This window comes from Bos taurus, chromosome 13 (genome assembly GCF_002263795.3).
Source record: "Bos taurus isolate L1 Dominette 01449 registration number 42190680 breed Hereford chromosome 13, ARS-UCD2.0, whole genome shotgun sequence".
NCBI classification, from domain to species: domain Eukaryota; kingdom Metazoa; phylum Chordata; class Mammalia; order Artiodactyla; family Bovidae; genus Bos; species Bos taurus.
Window position 1 is genome coordinate 44,039,962 of NC_037340.1, and position 21,625 is coordinate 44,061,586.

The following is a 21,625-nucleotide window of genomic DNA, read 5'->3' on the forward strand; positions in this document are numbered from 1 at the left end:
GCATAGAGACACAGTCATGTTAAAAGTGTAGCCCTTTTCCACCTGCAATTAGCTTTGTGGTAAAAATGACACCCTACTCAGTTATTCATTCATGATGGAAAATGCACACAAAAGAAATTTGGGAGCTAGAGATAGCTATTTCTTTTTATTATGGCACTTGAGTCTACTGGTTAATTGTTAGATATAATACCATTCGCTGCCCCTGGAAACAATGACAACTTTCTTTTCCACCTCTGCAATTGCCTCATGAATCAAAGAGCTCTGGTAGGCTGCAAAAGTAATAATAATAAAAATGCACCATAAATCTCTCTAAGCAATTATCATATTTCATGCCTTATTATTAAATGGAACTTTGAATTTTTCAACTTAGGTAGAATGATGATTTTATGTTGCGTAAAATGTCTTTCATGCAAATGTATTGCAATATGATATTTGGGGGGAGGGCACAGGAATTCATAAGGGGACTCACCTCATTTGTGATAAAGAAGGCTGAAGGCAGGTGTGTATACTGGTCCTTCAGTATACATTCCACCTACATTCCATCATGCCTGGGCAAGCAGTATTATCCCAAAGGAGGCAAGTCCTTGACTTCCCCATCAGCTCGTCTAAACCATTGTCTTGGAGAAACGGATTCAGGACTATTTTACTATTCTGCATCAAGACTGAAAACAATATGAAAATATACTGCTCATTTCCTTTTTTATAGCAACCCTAAGGTAATCCTTAAGAATCACAACTTGTAGAGAGGGAAAATTACCCTTTCATGAAGCAAAATAAAACTTTTGACAGTTGATTTTGAAACACATCTTTCTTATGGGAAATTAGAGTGGGGACATTGTGAGATACAATAGACAGTGCTCTTAATAACATCATGAAGCAGCAGCAAGATGGGCATCTACAGTAGTAGATTGGTTCTTGTATTTTGAATAATTTCCCCTTGTATATATAATGCTTGCCAAAGTCTGAAAAGCGCTGCAACAGATGTTAATAAATGCTTTTGGGTTGACTAAATTTAAAAAATTTTTGCATGATTATTCACACATGACAAATTAGAAACTATATGAGATAACACTATATATATGGTCCCTTTTCTCTTAAGCATTCAAATCTAAGACCAAATTCTGAAAACAAAATAACCAGCGGAGGTCATATTTCAGTCTAGAGTAGATACATTTGAAGAATTCTAGACAAAGCTTTATACAAATAAAGATTCATACTGTGTGAGTCATGGTGTCTGCCAATATGCTACTTCATATGGATAACAACAGTAATATCACAAAGGCTTTGGAAAATCTTGAAGGGTGTGGTGGGTATTACTGCCCACTGAAATTGTGTGTGTGCTTGTGTGTGTGAGAGACACAGAGAGAACTAGAGACAGAGAGACGGAGAGAAAGAGAGAGACCTCCACCCTTAATAAATGTATACAGTCAATGTTATTTAGTTTATGGAAATCCATTCTTCTACTAGCATGGTAGAACTGAGACTCAAATTTTGCATGAGGATAATTCTCATTATATTTAATGGGCAATTTTAAAGATTGGAAAGTATCATTTAACGTTATAAAATTCCAATTAAATGACTTCAAAAGAGTTGTTATTCTTGTAAATTTGGTTGAAGGATATTGTGCTATAACAGCTTTACATGAATGTGATTGTATTTAATTCCTACCACTGCTTTGTAATATATGCACAATCATCCTTACATAAGGAAATTAAGAGGTAATGAATTCTAATACCTATTACTTGCCAAAGAAAACACTGTCTGACTTTGTAAAGGTACACAATTTTCTTAAAAACATCAATAATACTTTGAATAGGCAACTTACATATTATATCTGTATATGTGACTTATAAATATATATGAAGTACTCAAATCACCCATAAATGCATGTTTGTTATTATTGGTCTCCTCTTTTATGTTCTTAATGATATATCATGAAATTCAGTACCAAAGCAGAATAATACAAACTGTGACACACAGGAATACAGTTCTTTATCAGATTCTCGATGCCAGGAGGTTAATTTGGAGGGCACTGAAACTTTTAAAAGAACTAGACTGAACCGTTACCTTATGAAGTGAATGCACACTGGTTTGTCATTTGAACAGATGCTGTTTGTCTCTGAGTCTCTGCCTGACCAGTAGAAGCTGTTGGTCAAATTAATGAACCAGGCTTCTCTGGTGACTCAGGTGGTAAAGAATCTGCCTGCTATGCGGGACACCTGGGTTTGATCCCTGGGTTGGGAAGATCCCCTGGAGAAGGGAATGGCTACCCACCCCGGCATTCTTGCCTGGAGAATCCCATGGATAGAGGAGCCTTGTGGGCTACAGTCCAGGAGGTTGCAAAGAGTTGGACACGACTAATGATGCTAAAGCTAAAACTCCAGTACTTTGGCCACCTCATGTGAAGAGTTGACTCATTGGAAAAGACTCTGATGCTGGGAGGGATTGGGGGCAGAAGGAGAAGGGGACAACAGAGGATGAGATGGCTGGATGGCATCACTGACTCAATGGACGTGAGTCTGAGTGAACTCCAGGAGTTGGTGATGGACAGGGAGGTCTGGCGTGCTGCAATTCATGGGGTTGCAAAGAGTCGGACATGACTGAACAACTGAACTGAACTGAACTGAAGCTGCTAACACACAGTTAATGAATCACTCCTGCAGGCTAGCAAAGCACCTTCCATGTTTATTTTATATAATGCTCGTCACTATAGGGAAACTACTTACTCACCCCAATTAGACATTAGCTACAGGTATTGGTCTTCTTAAACATCTTCCCTAATAAGGATTTATTGCAAGATGAATACTATAGAAATTAAAATAATTGTTATGCTTGAGACAGACTCCCTAAGCCTGCAAAATTCTTACTATACTAACCCACTTCTTGAAAGAAATTTGTGTGCATATTCTACTCAGTTATTAAGATAATGTATGTTTATTATGAAATGCTAAACATGTGAGGAGAAAGGAAAGCAACCTGTAATTTCCCCGCCCAGAGATAACATTAATAGAATGAACACCTGTGTACAGACTTTAAAACTAGGATTCTACATTCCATTCTGTTATTACTTGAACATTTGTCCTTGCTAATACATGTTGTATGTCCTCTAAATTCTCATTTTTCTGACTTTATCATCATTTATATGGCAGTTTTCAGCTGTTAGACATTTAGCTTATTGTTTATTTTCCACTCATATTATAAAATGTGATAAACATATTTTGATGTAAATCATTACATTTATTTCTTATTTCTTTAGGGCATATTCCTAATGGTATCGCTGGGTCCAAAGATATAAATATTTACTGTTTTGATCTATATTGACAATTGCCTTCCATAATGTTTGCAGAACTTTGCAGCTTTGTCATCAGTATAAAGATGCCCATTTTCCAACATTCTTACTAACAAGGAATATTGCCCTTTTCAATCACGTTGGTTTGGAAGCAAAACTCATGTTTTGCTGCTTTTAAAATTAGAATCTTTTATTGTTAAAATGATACAATATTTTCATGTGTTTGTTTTTCCCTGTATGTATCATCTGTTCATACTTTGCCCCTTTTTCTATTGTAGTGTTGACACTTTTCTCATTGACTTACATGGAAGTTAAATAAAGGAAGAATAAGGACAATGGTATTGTGTGCATTTTAGACTTTGTATTGTGAGCATTCACTCAGGGGCAAGCTACACATACTAAAGATCAGGAAGTAGCCGATTGGTAGAGTCTGTGCACAAGTAACTGAGATAAAAATTTAGATTCTTTTATTTAGGAAAAAATCCCAATCCTTGAAATACACTTGAGAAGTGAAGGCACAGCCTGTTTTAAACCATCTTGTCCAGGGTATTTTAAAGGATAAAATAGCTTCATAATAATAATGATAATGTAAATAATAGCTAACATTTACTCTGAGTGTATGTATGAGGTACTTACCAAGTTCTTCACATTCTCAGAACCATCCAATAAGCAGGCAGTCTTTCTATTTAAATTTTATAAACAAAAAAGCTGACCCTTGTAAGGTTGCCTGAATCTTGTATTAAATTTAACTCATGTACTTTGGAGAAGGCAATGGCACCCCACTCCAGTACTCTTGCCTGGAAAATCCCATGGACGGAGGAGCCTGGTAGGCTACAGTCCATGGGATTGCTAAGAGTCAGACATGACTGAGTGACTTCACTTTCACTTTTCACTTTCATGCATTGGAGAAGGAAATGGCAACCCACTCCAGTGTTCTTGCCTGGAGAATCCCAGGGATGGGGAAGCCTGGTGGGCTGCCGTCTATGGGATTGCACAGAGTTGGGCACGACTGAAGCAACTTAGCAGCAGCAGCAGCAGCAGCATGTACTTTACGATTTTTATGCTACCCTAAGTCACACTTTTTAAAAATCCCTCTATATCTGCATTCATTTTTCCACATTTTTGATGCTATAGTACAGAAACTCAATTGCTTTGTCTTTTGATCAGGCATCATACTATTATGATTTATTAGTTCTCATAGCCATTTTGTAGGTTTCTAAGGATTGTGTTTATTAATATAAAGGGTAATGATTACTGAGAATAAGCACAGTTTTACCTCCATGTCTGGAACCCATTTCTCTCATGTGGCCTGTGGATGAGTTCTGAAGTAGAGGTCAGGTCTGCATGTTGATTCATTCAGTTTGACTGGAAAGAAAAGCATTGTGCCCAGCTCTCTATTTAGGACAAAAGTTGGAGTTAGTCCTCCATCCCAATAAGGTATTACTAAGTACTGCAGATTTTCATGGGAGTTTTAGACTCTCTAAGGGCATGCCTGAAATTCTCAGGTGACAGACATTTGTGGTGAGGTTGCTTGAGGTGTTTGGGGGTGATAACCCACCCAAGTAAGGTTTTCTTGGGTTCACATTTTATGTTTTGGGCAACTCCATCAAACACACAAGGGTAGTACACTGTTGACTGTGCAAGTTTTCCATAAAGGAACCGTTAATTAAGAATTACAAAATGAAAAATAACAGACTGTTTCACTTCTTTTTTTTTTCCTTGCTTCTTTTTCTATTTTGGAAACAGTACTCCAAAACTCTCTCAGCAGTTGAGTTAAACAACGGCAGAATTGCATTAGAAGTGAAGCTTGCCTAAATTGGCATTCTGGAAGCCTCCCAAGAACAGAGTAAAGCATGCTTGGCATTTCAGGTCCATTAAGGGGTGAACTGTGACCAGCTCCAAATGTTTTCTGCTCTTTCAACACCAGGTCTCTCTATGAAGTGGCAGTTGACTATAAAACAGGCTTTAGCCTGAAATGGAATCTTACTATTTCTCCACCTCTTTTCATGCAAATATCGTTTTAAAAATAACATCAGTGGATGAATATAATTCTTTAACTATTTTACTTGACTAGTATACATGTTATGGTAAAATTGTAAGTTATGCAATACAATTCATACTGTCATATAGAATTTTTTCTATTATTTGAAAGCAGAATAGTAATAAAGACCTGTGAAAAGATGGAAATACATTAATCTCATTTTCTCCATGTTATAGAATTAATTAGTTTTGAATTTATTATATTTCTTTCCAATTTGGATAAGTATTATTTTTCAATCTATGTGCCTATGTGTGGATACACATATAGGTACTTATATTTATTTTACATCTAAGCATAAATATTTACATCTTTAGGTTTTACATATTTTACTTTTTATGCTACATATTTTAGATTTTAATATTTATATATATATGAGCATAAATATTTATATGCTTATTTTTATGTTACATCTAAGCATAAATATTTATATGCCTATATCTGTGAATATCTGGATTAAAAAATAAGAATCACCTACTGTGTTTATATTTCCTCATCTAGGGCTTTTATGCATCCCAGATATAATAAAGGTTTATTGAGCATCTACTCTATCAAATCACTCCTCTAGATTTTGGGGATCTTTCAGTGAAAATTTAGACCAAAGTTCTTCCCTCATGAATTTTATGTTCTGTTAGTTGCAGCATTTTTGACTTACGATTTAGGGTAAAGAGAGTGCATTTGTGGTTTTATGCAGTATCAAAAATATTATTGTATAGGAAGAAGAAATAATTGAGACTATTTTTCCTGAGTTCTTGCACATTTGTTCTTGCTTCAATTACTAAGTGTAAGATATTTTATCCTGATCAACTCCATTTTAGTACATTATATAAGTGCAATCTTTATTAAGAAGTACCTGATGGCATTTTGTATTCTTATTTTAGATTTTAATAAATACTATGCAGCACAAAAAATGACAACATAAAACTGAAATAAATATGCAATTATTTATTTTCTACATTAATTTACTGACAGATAAGGTAGCATAGAGATTTTTGTGTTGTGTATTCCAAGTTCAAGATCCAAAGCTGAGTTTCTTCTTAAGCATAATCTTCTCTGTTCAAATTGATCATGCAGTGTTGTTTATTTGATTATGAAAATTATGTAAGAGCTTATAAGAATGTATGGGCTTCCCTGGTGGCTTAGCTGGTAAAGAATCCACCTGCAATGCAAGATACTCGGGTTCAATCCCTGGGTTGAAAAGATCCCCTGGAGAAGGGAACGTCTACCCACTCCAGCATTCTGGCCTGAAGAATTCCATGGACTGTATAGTTCCTGGGGTCGCAAAGAGTCCGACATGATTGAGCGACTTTCACATGGTAAGAATGTATAAACTACGGCAAGATAGCATGTGAAAATTGATGATAAAATTGCAGATTTGACACTGGTTTTTTAAACCCTGCTGAATTGAGGTTTTCTTTTGCTTTTAATGTCATTTATTATTTTCTTCCTAAGTTTACAAGTAATGCATGTTCGTTGTAGATAGGTAAAAATACATGAAAGCACAAAGTAAAATTTAATAATAATCACCCAGAATGCTCACCCTACCCCTAAAAAATCAGTATTAGCATTTTAATGCATTTCCTCCCAGTATCTACTTTAAAAAAAAAAAAAAGATGTAATTGGTCTACATCACTGTATTAGTTCTGACGGTACAATACAGTAAACTCACTACAGTTCTTACTGGTGACACCACATTTGTGTCATTGTTATTATTCAATATATTTTCTCAGTTAATTTATATATACTTTGTACAATATTCTGTATAAAATAGAAGCAAAAGAAAATTTAGAAAAAATGCAGGCCTGTGGCAATGTATTGCACTAGAATTTACAGCAATATTACTTCTAGCTTATTTCTAGTAGACATTGGTTAGATAGAGACTAACTCTCACTGCATTGACTCATCTGTATTAAACAAAAGGACTTCCTGCATTAAATTAACAAGGGAAGCAACCTATATAAGTAATTAGGTAGGAAAGAATGGTAAAATTAATCCCAATAAATGGTAAGAGAAGGGTTTATTTTAGTAAGACTTGGACATTTTGCAATAGTGAGCATAATGTTTTGTAAGTATCATTAATCTTAGTAAAAGGCTAATACCAGTAGAAATGGAAAACAGTGAAACACCAAACCCTGATCTATGTTTTAGCTATAGTCTTAGAATTAGGGTTTGTGAATCTAAAGAGGAACTTTCTAGTTTTTTCTGCATCTTTTGATATGTCAGAGAAAGGATTCTCAACAAAATTGATAAAAAAGCAGGCATTCTTTGGAAGCATGAAATGCTTAATGTTAAAATCACACACATACATGCACAAAATACAGATTGTAAAAGTTTAATATTGTGACCTTCAAAAGAGCTTATTATACAAAACAGAAATCAACATCCTTTTTCAACGATGACCAGGGGATCAATTATCAGTGGCATTAAGCCTGAAGGCAGGTCATTGATCATTTCTATTGCCATGGCTATGATGGCTGTTGCTGCAGTTAGTGAATGCTATTGAACCTGCAACTCAACCCTAATCATGAACAGTAGCTACCCTCTGCTCCCCAGTTCCCAATATTTCAGGAGAACAGGGTTAGAAACGCAGGCTTGAAAGGTCACCAAACCCTCATGGATTTTTTTTTTTTTTTTTTTTTGATGTAATGTTTACTGTAAAAGATACTGGGAAACAGTTCAATAAATATCTTCATGTTTATTAAGGTGCCTCAAATTCTAGGCTAAACATTATTTTTATTTCATGTATAGCAAAAGTCTGCTGCAAAATCCTGTTGGTCCATCCTAAAACTTTTGGACAATCAGAGATGGCCACTGCATATTTACGTAGTCAGCATCTTTAGTCTCTTGAGAGAAATGGTGAGTGGAACTCTTGATCCTGCTACTAAGGACCGACAGTATCAGTACTGAAATTTTCAGGAGGAAGAGACAAGCCTGCTCTACTCTCTATGGTGAAGACATAAGTTGTGAGGGACACTTCCTGAAAATTGAAAAGTAGAAACAAATAAACAAAAAAATCCAATTTCTTTTGGGCTATCATGTTTACTTCACTTTTACATTAAGTAATATAGAATGGTTTTATGTGTGAGAGTGTCTAGGGACACTAATAAGCTTGAGCCCAGTTTTGCATGAGGGGTCAGAAGAATTGAAAGATCCAGACTATTTATTGGCAACCTGATGACGAACTATATGTATAACAATAAAACAAAAATCAGTGCAGGGCAAGGAGCAGCACCTGGAAACATATAAGTCATGAGTAAAGACAGATACAGAAAGCAAGAGGGACCTATGTGATGGCAAAAAAATATGACCTAGGACCTTAATTACTGTAGCAAAAATGAAGCCCAGGGAAAATGGCATGAAAATTTTAAAAATCAATTAAAATGTGTTCTTTCCCTTTTTCAGGAAAGATAAGGGGGTCTTGAGATACTTGATGCTACAGTGTTGATGTTTAGGTCTCAGATTTCAAAAGACCTCCCTGGCTATCAGCTCTCATGGCCCTGGTCCTTCCTTGGTGTGGATTCTGGCTCATCTGATGGAGAATTATGTCATATAGGATATGATCAAGCATCAGCTGTAGCTGTGGTATCATCTGAGGCTGCTGGGGGAAGATCTGCTTCCATACTTGGTCTTTGTTATCACATTCAGTTCCTTGAAGGTGTCAGGGTGAGGCCTTCCCTTACTCTTGCACCTCTGCCATGACTGAGAGAACATACCCAAAGTGAAGACCACGGGCACAGACACCCCCCTACCCCAGAGCCCGCCAACTGCCCAACACATATATAGTGAGCCCAGCTAAGAAAACAGGTCCCCAAAGCCAGTATAAACCACAAAGCCACAAAGCCCTGAGCTAAATAAAAGCTTATATATTCAGCCACTGGTTTTGAGGTGATAATGCAACATCATTCTGTAGCAGTTAACTGAATAGCACTTACTATTAATCTATCTCAAAATTTTACCTCAGAGGAATTCTCATTTATTTTGAGAAGTTATTAGTGTTATCAAAGGCTGTGTGTATGTGTGTGTTTACTGGGTTGCAAAGCTTAGTAATTCATCTTATCAGTTTTAATTTTTTACTTTTGGTAGCTCAGCAATTAATTTTTCTAGTAATAAAGTCAATGCTGCTTTAAGACCCCAAATGTCAGATGTGACTTCCAGAGGATATTATATATAAATGGTTGGATCCCAGAAAAATTTCCTAGATGTTAGTATGATTTTTTTCCCACCAAATTTCAGATTTTAAAAATTAAGTTGTCTCTAACTTGTACTTCTTATTTAACTTATATGCAGAGTACATCATGAGAAACGCTGGGCTGGAAGAAGCACAAGCTGGAATCAAGATTGCTGGAGAACTATCAATAACCTCAGATATGCAGATGACACCACCCTTATGGCAGAAAGTGAAGAGGAACTCAAAAGCCTCTTGATGAAAGTGAAAGTGGAGAGTGAAAAAGTTGGCTTAAAGCTCAACATTCAGAAAATGAAGATCATGGCATCTGGTCCCATCTCTTCATGGGAAATAGATGGGGAAACAGTGGAAACAGTGGCAGACTTTATTTTGGGGGGCTCCAAAATCACTGCAGATGGTGACTGTAGCCATGAAATTAAAAGACGCTTACTCCTTGGAAGGAAAGTTATGACCAACTTAGATAGTATATTGAAAAGCAGAGATATTATTTTGCCAACAAGGGTCCATCTAGTCAAGGCTATGGTTTTTCCAGTGGTCATGAATGGATGCGAGAGTTGGACTGTGAAGAAAGCTGAGCGCTGAAGAATTTATGCTTTTGAACTGTGGTGTTGGAGAAGACTCTTGAGAGTCCCTTGGACTGCAAGGAGATCGAACCAGTGCATTCTAAAGGAAATCAGTCCTGGGTGTTCACTGGAAGCTGAAACTCCAATACTTTGGCCATCTCATGCAAAGAGTTGGCTCATTGGAAAAGACCCTGATGCTGGGAGGGATTGGGGGCAGAAGGAAAAGGGGATGACAAAGGATGAGATGGCTGGATGGCATCACTGACTCGATGGACATAAGTTTGAGTGAACTCCGGGAGTTGGTGATGGACAGGGAGGCCTGGTGTGCTGTGATTCATGGGGTCGCAATGAGTTGGTCACGACTGAGTGACTGAAATGAACTGAACTGAACTTGTGCAAATAAATGGTATTTGCCCTACAGAAGAGTTTTAATGAGATGGCACTTGACACTTGCCTTCATCATGGTCAAGACATTTGTTTTGAAATATGAAATTGATCTACCTGTTGCCTCTCAAGTTTTCGGGGAAAAAAAAAAAGACTCTAAGAGTTAATTTCCACTTTTTCTGATCTTGTTCAACAAATGTTACCATACTTTAAAAAAAAAAATAAGTTTCTTCTTTCACTTTCATATCAATGGATTCAGCTAATATCTTCCAGGTGTAAATCATCTTTGGCCCTTAGACAAGGCTCTTAATGTACAAGTAAAGAACAATGCCAAATATTAAATTGCTATCAATTAATTTCTAGTCCTGTGTGTGTTCAGTCACTCAGTCATGTCTGCTTTGCAACCCCGTGGACTGTAGCCTGCCAGGCTCCTCTGTCCATGGGATTTCCCAGGCCAAGAATACTGAAGTGGGTTGCCATATTCTGCTGCAGGGGATCATCCCAACCCAGGGATGGAACCCATATCTCTTGTATCTCCTGCACTGGCAGACTGTTTCTTTACCATTGCACCACCTGGGAAGACTCTTCTTTCTGAATTTTTTTAGCTGAAAATGTGCCTATTTAAAAATGTTTCCTTCAGCATTGGTTTTTAAAGCCTGCTAGTGACATTCCAAATGATATTTTTCTAACCAGAAACTTTTATTACAGAAAGTGTGATAGGAATTTTGAGAAAATACATGACCTCTCTGAGCAGCCATTGACCTTGCTAGACAACATGAATGGTACTACATAATGGGAAAGAATTCCACAAGTAACCCCAAGGAATGTGTGGCACTCAGTGATAATCTTATACTTGAGCTAATTTCATGATCTGAGCTTTGTTCAAATATTGAAAAGAAAGCCGTGGGCTAAAACTATAATTTGCTTCAGTGGATTAAATTGTACATGAATTTAATTTTTTTTTTTTTTTTTGTACTATGTGGGTGTGCTGTCTGTCCCCTCTGGAGAGCTGATCTCAGGCTACAACCCTCCTGGCAGATGTCAAGCATCCAACATCTCAGGAAGACATGGTTAGCAGCTGGAGCCTGCTCACAGTTTGGTGGAAGATGCCTTCTCTGGGGCTGAGATTGCAGCAGCCCCTTGCCTTCTGGTTCTGGCTGTTGCAAGCCTGCCTGTCTGCCTCCAGGTGGGAGGGGCCAGTGTGCAGCCGGCTAGCTCTCCTTCTAACAACTGAACTGACTGAGCTGGTGTGTGTGTGTGTGTTCAGTCGTGGCAAACATTTTGTGACCCTATGGACTGTAGCCCGCCAGGCTTCTCTGTCCATGGGATTCTCCAGGCAAGAATACTGGAGTGGGTTGTCATTTCCTCCTCCAGGGGATCTTCGCGACCCAGGGATCAAACTCGCATCTCCTGCCTTGCAGGCAGATTCTTTACCATATGAGCCACCTAGGAAGCCCTTTTTTCTACTATATTGAGATATTATTATTTTGCAGTAAGCCACACATATTTAAATTCCACAATTTGAAGAATTTTGACCTACGTATGTACTGTGAAACCATCATCATAATCAAGACATCAAACATTTTCATCTCAAAACTTTTTTCATGCCCCTGGCCTATTCTACATCCCACCCCCACTTCCATCCCAGTTGATCTTTTCTTGGATTAGATTTCATTTCCAAGCATCTCATATGAATGGAATTGTAAAGCATCCACGAGATTTTATCTGTTTTCTTGTGCCAAGAGTAATTATTCTGAGGTCCACCCAAGCTATTACATGTATCAGGAGGTTGTTGCTTTTTATTGTTGAGCAGTTTTCAATGGAACAGATATACTATGCTTTATTTACCTATCATCTGATTTGGGATGTCTTTAGTGCTTGGCTCTTACAAATAAGGCTGCTGAGAGCACTCATGTATAAGTCTTTTTTCTGGACATGTATTAATATTTCCTTCTCTTTTGGGTAAATATTAGTAGAAGGGCTGCTTCCTGTGGTTACTGTGTGTTTAATTTGTTTAAAAACATGTCAATCTCTTTGCAAGGCAAACCCACCTGCCAATGCAAGAGACGTGGGTTTGATAGTCTGGGAAATCCCTTAGACAGAGGAGCCTGGTGGGCTACAGTCCATGGGGGTCTCAAGGAGATGGATACGACTGAGCATGCACACACCTGTATCATTCTCACTCGCAGGATATGAGACGCCTAGAGATTTTCTACCCTCAGGCAAATCTTTTCAACCACTCAGGAATTTAACACAACATTAAAAATCAACTTCGATTCAAAGAGTCCACATTGCAGGTGAGGGACTCTTTACCATCTGAGCCACCAGGGAAGCCTTTGATTCAATAAAATACGTTAAAAATTAAAAATGCAATAAAATCGCGGTTTTGTTTGAACAAGAAGAGTTTGAGTTGCATGGGATAGACGTGCAGGTGTTTGGATCCATGGCTGATCTATGGCTCAGCACTGAAACTGGCAGGGAATGAGGACTGGGGATACTTGATTTGGAAGCCAGAACACACCAGAGTTGAGTGGTAAGAAGAGAAGGACACAGAAGAGCCCTGAAAATTAGAAGTTCAAGGGAGGAAGAAACTGCGAAACGGATCATGATGTGACTTTCAGACAAATACAGCAGGTGGCCCACGCAGGAAGCCAACACAGACCACAGTTACGGGACACACTATAGGTGGAGCACTTTGGTCCTTTCAGTTTCGATGGACTGGTGATGGTAGAAGTTGTGTATAAAACCAAACAAAGCCAAGGGAGTGTAGACAGCTCTCTGGTCTTTGACCCAAGCAGAAATTCATTCTGGGGAGGCAAAACTGCCAGCTTCCAGTGGAGCAGACTTCCTCCCTAAGTGGTACATTGCCCTTAGTCAGCATAGCTGGAGAGAAAAGCTAAAGGGCTTTCCTCAGAGAGGAACAGGACCATTAAAATCTGGCTGCTTGGAGATGAAGTCCTTGTCTCTTAATCATCATGCTTTAATTCTTTAAAGTTTTGCCAAAGCCATCATAGTGCCTTGAAACAAGGGTAAGTTCTTTGATATCTCAAATAAGATGAAATAAATGCATGATGCCTGTATTCATCAACAAATAAATAAATCAGAAAAAAACCCCACAAAATTTCTGTCAAAGAGAATAAGTTTAGTTGTGTTGATGGAAATAATCAATTAAAATAATCTATGTTAGGAATAGAAAAGGGTTTTACTCTTGGCAAGCTGAGGAAGATAACCCAGGAGACACAGATTCAACAAGCACATGAACTGTGTTCCCCAGATGACAAAATAGGTGAGTCTTATAAAGGCAAAAACCACAGAGTTGCCTAAATTGTTTTTCGAGAGTCATATTGGAGCTGGCAAGAAGTAAGTGTGCTTCTCAAGCCAGGATTTGTTGGGGTCTAAAATGGTTGCATGCTTACAGGGAGAGACTGTGAGGGTGCAGCTGGCAGCTGCTCACAAGACAGCTGGTGGTGTCCTTCAGTTTGACACAGTTCAGAAAATTTAAGTGCTCAGGCATGTGGGGACATGTCCAATGCCATGTCCACAATGGCCACCCAGCTCCATCCTGTGTGTCCAAACCACAGTTACTCCACTTTGATTTTAAAACGCATTCTTTTCTTTAATGGTGAAAGCAGATGCACAATGCATGTTTGATAAGCCATAAGACAGCCTGTTCCGGTTAGCATAAAGTAAGCATTGTCACTCAATCATGTCCAACTCTGCAACACTATAGACTGTAGCCCGTCAGGCTCCTCTGTCCATAGAATTCTCAATGCAAGAATACTGGAGTGGGTAGCCATTCTCTTCTGTAGGGGATCTTCCCAACCCAGGGATTGAGCCCGGGTCTCCTGCATTGTAGGCAGACTCTTACTGTCTGAGCCACCATGGAAGTCTGGTTAACATAAAGTTCAAGTCCAATAGTGTATAAGCCAGGATAACTTTCCCATACCTCAATATGTGAAAATTTTTTCCATCAAGCAATAATAATGTTGAATTATCACATTAAATAACAAATGATAATTTACTGGTCACAATCTAAGGAACGAATATTGAGCAACTGTTGAAATACATAGCTTAAAATTGCCCACATTGTGGACACAGGAGGGGAAGTTTGAGGGGTTGGGAGGAATTGAGAGAGTAGCATTGATATATATGCCCTACCATGTGTAAACTACATAGCTAGTGGGAGTATAGCACAGGGAGATCAGCTCAGTGCTCTGTGATGACCTAGAGAGGTAGGATGGGGATGGGAGGGAGGCTGGAGAGGGAGGGGATGTATGTATGCATATGGTTAATTCATGTTGTTGTGCAGAAGAAACCAACACAATGTTGTAAAGGAATTATCCTCCAAAAAAAACCTTGAAATTGCTCACAGATCACTTTATCAGGAATGTTTCAGTAATTTTTAGATACTCCTTTCATTTACATTAACTTTTGTTTCTTTACTCAAATTATCTGTGTTCATTAAAATAATGTTTATGATCTATATAATGGCATCCCCTTAATTCTGAAAGGATTCTATGGGATTTTTACAGAATGTCTTATAAAATAAATGGCAAGATAATTGTTTGGTTAGCACATGGATGGTAATGATGGGAAAATGGAGTTGACATTAACAAACATTAAAATATGTTTGGCAGTGGGATCTAGACAACAAGTTATAACAGCCAAAGAATAGTATCTAATTAACCCTAAAAACAGGAGAAAGACTGACTTTTCCCCTAGACTATAAACTAAAAAATGACTTGCTTTTAAAACCATCAAAAAGCTCCTCCTTCCCCAACTCGGTTGATAATAAGCCGCTGTCTATCCCAAATCTTGGTACTTACAAGGCTTTTACAGCAAATGAGAAAATAGTAAAGTTAATGCCCCTTAACAGAAATTTCATTTGCACCAGTTCATTCTGAGTATGACAAATCCATTCAATACACCCGATCTTTACACAAAAATGATTTAAAATGGACGATTACATGGGTATAGTAATTGAACTTTCCCCCTTGGCTATGAGAAAATCATGTCTTGAGTAATAAAGACTCCTTGAAACAACTGCATTTCAATACAAAGAATGACCTCAGAGGCTGGGGTTAATTTCTCACTTAATTTCTCCATTTTCTCCTGCTTGTCCCTCTCTTTTGGAGTTTCTTTCATATCTTTCCTGATGTCTCTGAACTGTTCCACTTTCCCACTGGAAGATGGGCTGTCCTTTCTGCCCTAAAGGACACATTACTCCACTTCTAAATGGGTTAACTTTGCCACATACATTTTTTTCAGTTAGTGTGTACCATATGCGCTTGATGCTAAAATACGCACTGGGAGTTTTTTACTTTCCAAAGTGTGGGGTTTCTGACTTCACTCTTTGATCTTTATAAAGCCATATGGTTTTTCTGACCTTGGGTAATGTAATTGAGGGTGTGCCAAGGCTGTTGGATATCCATCAGAGGTAACAGAAGGCTCTAACAGAGGACATAACACTACCTTCACCACCGGAAGCATCCTCATCTTTGTTCTTTTCGAAGGATCAGACAAGAGACTTGAATTGTTACCAACGTAGTTGAATATCAAATTCCATGCTTATGAGACTAAAATATTCTTCCCATTGTTAGAATTTTCCCCTGGAAGATTATCCAATGTATATGTCAAATGTACAACCAAACCAGTATAATTGAGCAAGTCTAGCATTCTAAAACCTCCTTCTCTGACTAGGCAGATAGGATTCAGTTCAGTACTTTGACATTTTTCTGTCTAATTAAAATGTTAGGGTACTTGATTTCAAGGAGGCTGGGAAACCCAATCCAAGCTTTTGAGTTTTTATATAATTCTACATTCTATTTTACTTTAGTCACAGCTTTGGTAATATCTAGTGCAGGGAACTGCAAAGAAAAATTTTAACATTGTGAGAAAGTAAGCTTTACTAAAATATCAAGTATAGAAAAATCAGTTTGTATAAGTTGCCTGAGAAAAGTGAAAGTGTTAGTTGCTCAGTCACTATGTATTAATAATTTGACAAAAGATGCTGGCAGGCATCCAAGTTCGAGTATATTATGCTTTGTTTTTTCTATTTTCTGGATGGATAACAACTCTATCTTTTCCAGCCAGTGAAATTGAGATATTCACATGAAAAATTACAGCATATTCCATGCATTTTATTCTGTCCATGTTTATGCCTTAATACATCCCTATAGCTAGGCTGTTTGACAACAAATCATAGTGCATTCTTTTGGGTAAAATTCAATTCAATTCAGTTGCTCAGTCGTGTCTGACTCTTTGTGACCCTGCGGACTGCAGCATGCCAGGCTTCCCTGTCCATCACCAACTTCCGGGGCTTGCTCAAACTCATGTCCATCGAGTCAGTGATGCCATCCAACCATCTCATCCTCTGAGTTCCCTTCTCCTCTTGCCTTCAATCTTTCCCAGCATCAGGGTCTTTTCCAATGAGTCAATTCTTTGCATCAGGTGGCCAAAGTATTGGGGTTTCAGCTTCAGCATCAGTCCTTCCAATGAATATTCAGGACTGATTTCCTTTAGGATGGACTGGCTTGATAGCCTTGCAGACCAAGGGACTCTCAAGAGTTTTCTCCAACACCACAGTTCAAAAGCATCAATTCTTCAGTGCTCAGTTTACTTTATAGTCCAACTCTCACATCCATACATGATTACTGGAAAAGCCATAGCTTTGACTAGATGGAACTTTGTTGGCAAAGTAATGTCTCTGCTTTTTAATATGCTGTCTAGATTGGTCATAGCTTTTCTTCTAAGGAGCAAGCATCTTTTAATTTTCATGGCTGCAGTCACCATCTGCAGTGGTTTTGGAGCCCAAGAAATATAAAGTCTCTTACTGTTTCCATTGTTTCCCCATCTGTTTGTCAGGCAGTGATGGGACCGGATACCACGATCTTAGTTTTCTGAACGTTGAGTTTTAAGCCAACTTTTTCACTCTCCTCTTTCACTTTCATCAGGAGGCTCTTTAGTTCTTCTTTGTTTTCTGCCATAAAATTACATAAAATGTAAAATTACATAAAATGTTATATGAATTAAAATTAAATAAATGTTACCTGAATTTGAGAGTCATTTCACATGTAGAAATATAAGAAATTTCTTTAATTTCCAGGGCATACAATAAGCTTATTAGATAGAGAAAATTATTAAAAACGTGCTTTTCTCTTCATTTACAATTGATTCTCAGAGGGGCAAAGACAGGTGGAAGGGCCACAACCCCACATTCATATCTTCATTGAGGGACAGTTTTTCAGAGCACAATAAATAAAATATTTTGAGAATGTGATTCCACCCATGAACTGTAAGTCTCAGGTCAAAAATAGATGCCATGCAATTTTACTAACGCTTGCTATATAATCATTCATCAATAATATAGCCTTAATTTTTCCTCCAGTAGTCATGTATGGATGTGAGAGTTGGACCATAAACAAGGCTGAGACCAAAAAAAATGAGCTTTCGAACTGTGATGCTAGAGAAGACTCTTGAGAGTCCCTTGGACTGTAAGGAGATCCAACCAATCAATCCTAAAGGAAATCAACCCTGAATATTCATTGGAAAGACTAATGCTGAAGCTGAAGCTCCAGTACTTTGGCCACCTGATGCGAAGAACTGACTCATTGGAAAAGTCCCTGATGTTGAGAAAGATTGAGGGCTGGAGGAGGGAGGGGATAGAGGATGAGATGGTTGGATAGCATCACTGACTCAATGGACATAAATTTGAGCAAACTCTAGGAGATAGTGAAGGACAGGGAGGCCTGGCAAACTGCAGTCCATGTGGCAGCAAAGAGTTGCATATGACTTAGCAACTGAACAATCTTTCCTCTATGCCTTCATGACTTTTGAGAATGGATATGCTGTTGATACGAATTTTAAGGCTCACACCGGTATCATGAATGCCTTGTAGTGATCACACAAATTGTGATTTTGTGGTTTTTTCCCATCACACAATAACCAACAATTACCATTTGGTAATTGGTAATCAAACTTCCACTTTGGTAAATAAGGGAGCCAGTGGGTCGGAAGCATTTGCCTTTAGAAGATAGGTATGTAATTTTAAGAAGTTGTTTTTAATATTATTGTGATGTATTAGTTCTAAATAATGTAGAAGCAATTTGGATTTTAAGCATGTGGTCTAGGAAGGCTCAAGGGACAGTGTCCTTTAAAGAACTCAATATGCTAAACTAACATAAGTAACCAGGAGTTTAGGGAATATCTGCCCTAAGGGCTCTAAGGCTCTGTGTGTATTTTTCAAGGGAATACCCATGGGAACGTGCAGATCGATGGCTAAATAAATCCATGGCCTCTGACTTTGGTTAGAGTGAAAATACTCCACTGTCACGTGTTTGGTTCTCAGTTAGACAGAGGCTACTGGCCCATTTCAGCAGAGAATGGCTCAGCAGTAAACCTCTGTCCATGGGCTAACACACCTGTGAAGAAAGCTCTTTCAGAAAGTGACAGCAGGAAGCTAAGTGGAAAGAACCAGAAACTCCAGAAACAATCAGGTAGGCACAACAATTCCTGCCCCAACTACACCCACTGGGAGGCTTTAAACCCTGCAGGGGAGGTGGTCAGGAAGATGATAGCATTTTCTATCATTGTGGAATCTGCTGAGAATTCAACCTGACTTTGAGACTTCTAGGTCTCATCTCCAGATCAGATTTAAAAACTGTTATCCCAACCACCAGAATCCTCCTACTGAAAAAAAAGTCATAATATGGATACCCTCAACCAACTGATTTATGATTTTGCCAATTCAGCAAAAGAAGCGTGTTTGATTTTATCAAATTGCAAGAATCCTCTGAAACCTTGATTTTTAAATCCTTTCTACATCTTTAATTTCTTTATACTCAAAAGAATGTCCTTATCAATAGATTAAATTGGGAGGTTGGATCTTAATATCCCAGCTGCTCTGTACAATAAAGTTAATATATGATGTTCATTTTTTTTTTCTTTCCCCACTGGAAAAACAATGGCCAGCAATTTGCCTTGAACCGCAAAGCTCTTCTTTTGGCCAAGTGAGGCTATTTCTCAAATTTCATTGTAAAAAAATGAGCAAGTCGAGGATGGAAGATACAATTTTCTAGTAAGTCACTGGTTCCAATCCATGAGTTACTTATTCTCACAAATAATCCTCCAAACCACATGACACATGACACATGAACTGTAAGTCTCAGGTCAAAAACTGCCTTGTAAAGGCACCATTGATCATGTATTATCTGCTGGTGCTGCTGCTAAGTCACTTCAGTCCTGCCCGACTCTGTGTGACCCCATAGACAGCAGCCCATCAGGCTTCCCCGTCCCTGGGATTCTCTAGGCAAGAACACTGGAGTGGGTTGCCATTTCCTTCTCCAATGTATGAAAATGAAAAGTGAAAATGAAGTCGCTCAGTCCTGTCTGACTCTAGCGACCCCATGGACTGCAGCCTACCAGGCTCCTCCGTCCATGGGATTTTCTAGGCAAAAGTACTGGAGTGGGGTGCCATTGCCTTCTCTGTGTGTTAGCTGTGGCACAGGAAAAAAAAGTTTTAATCAGCAGCCATAGATTCTGTTCCTCCAGTAACAGAATTGATAAGAAATTTCTAACATTTACTTAGGCAAATCTTTTTCTTGTATCACATATATAAAGTAGAAGATCTCATTGTAATATGCGTCATACTGCTATGAAGACTGACTAGTCACACACCTTTTGTTGTCATTGGAATGTCAGCATGTTATAATGTCACTTTTTAAAAAAAATCAAATCAGGATAAATTGGTGTTGAGCCTTGTCTTGAGTAAATTATTCCAAGATCTATATACCTCTCTCACACAGGTTTTCTGTAAAAAGAAAGAGAGAAATTAAAAATCTGTAACATCTCTTTGTTAGGAGATTGTATAAGTTTCTGTTGTAAGTTTTTATCAGAAAACATTGAAAAATGCAATCTCTTGGTGCCTCGTTTAGTTAAGAGTTTTAGTTGGGTGTCTCCTTTGCTCTTTCCTCAAATTAACTAAAAGGGTTGTGAACGAAGAATTGTTAATAATCAGTGTGATTAGCAGGGTCCCCTGGCCCTTTCCCAGCACCCACCTTTTATGAGCAATTCTCTGGTCTTCTTCTTAAAACTAAATTGTGGGTTGTGGATAATGCCTTGGCCCGCCCGTTTGACAGATGCACAGGCTAGTTTTGTGGTGGGGCCAAGGGGCTCACTCGTGAGCTGGGGAGAGAACAAAGTGGGAATAACACCTAAAAGTCCCTAAAACTGCCTTGGAAAGGCACCATTGATCATACCCTTGAAGTGCATATCCATTTTTTTGGTGTCTTGAAATGTCCTTCTCAAAGACACTCTCTTTTAATGGGTGAGGAAGAATCCTCATTTTGCTAAATCCTGAAAGAGTAGACCTATGGATTCATTTAAAGTCTTACTACTAGTAAAGGCTTAAGCAATTTATCTGATTATAATGAATGACTAATTGACTAAGTAGATAAAGAACATTCTAATGTGATGTCGAGAATACCTCCTAGGTAGATAGCTAGGTAGATAAAGCAAATACTGCTTTATCATCACCTCCTTTCCTATTTGTTTTGCTTTTATCTCACTAAGTAGATTTTATTACCTTTTAAGGAAATCAAACACCAAATATCATTATCATCTTTGAGTTGCACATATTATTAAAAGGGCAGAAATACTGATACTGGGGATAATTTAGGAGATATGGCTTATTCAGAGAGAATGATTTGAGATACAAATTGCTTTCTAAAGTCTACATTTATAAACAATTGGTAATGATATTTCTAGCTAATTTCACCCAGGTACAACTCGAGTCACTCATATTACCATTTGGCACTCATAAAGTGGGTGGGTTTATTTTATTTCTATCAATAATCACTATGGATGCATTTACTCATTGTGAAATTCATTCTAACTGGATTCACTAGTTTATGTAGGATGTTCTCAACTCTTCAGGTAAGAACTTAGGAATCATTTCATTTCATACTTTTAAAAATGAAATTTGCTTGCAGTTAATAACACAGTACAATATCTGAAAGATATGTGAGATTTTTTGGTTCTTTGAAAGATAGGAAATCACTTTTAAAGAATGGGTTAATGCATGGGTAAAAAGCAAAATACTCATCCAATTTTAAATTCTACTCAAAACCCACAAAGCCTGGAGCTTCAACATGAGATAATGATTTTGT

The 21,625-nt window shown here is 37.9% G+C and overlaps 1 long non-coding RNA gene across 1 annotated transcript in view; it reads left to right on the plus strand.

Moving 5' to 3' along the window:
* The window catches only part of LOC132346910 (uncharacterized), a 58,919-nt gene extending 48,103 nt beyond the window's left edge, over nucleotides 1-10,816 (plus strand). Inside the window, exon 2 of the long non-coding RNA XR_009496907.1 lies at nucleotides 9,615-10,816. This is a non-coding gene — a long non-coding RNA (uncharacterized lncRNA). The remainder of the gene's footprint in view (nucleotides 1-9,614) is intronic.
* Nucleotides 10,817-21,625: the final 10,809 nt, after the last annotated feature.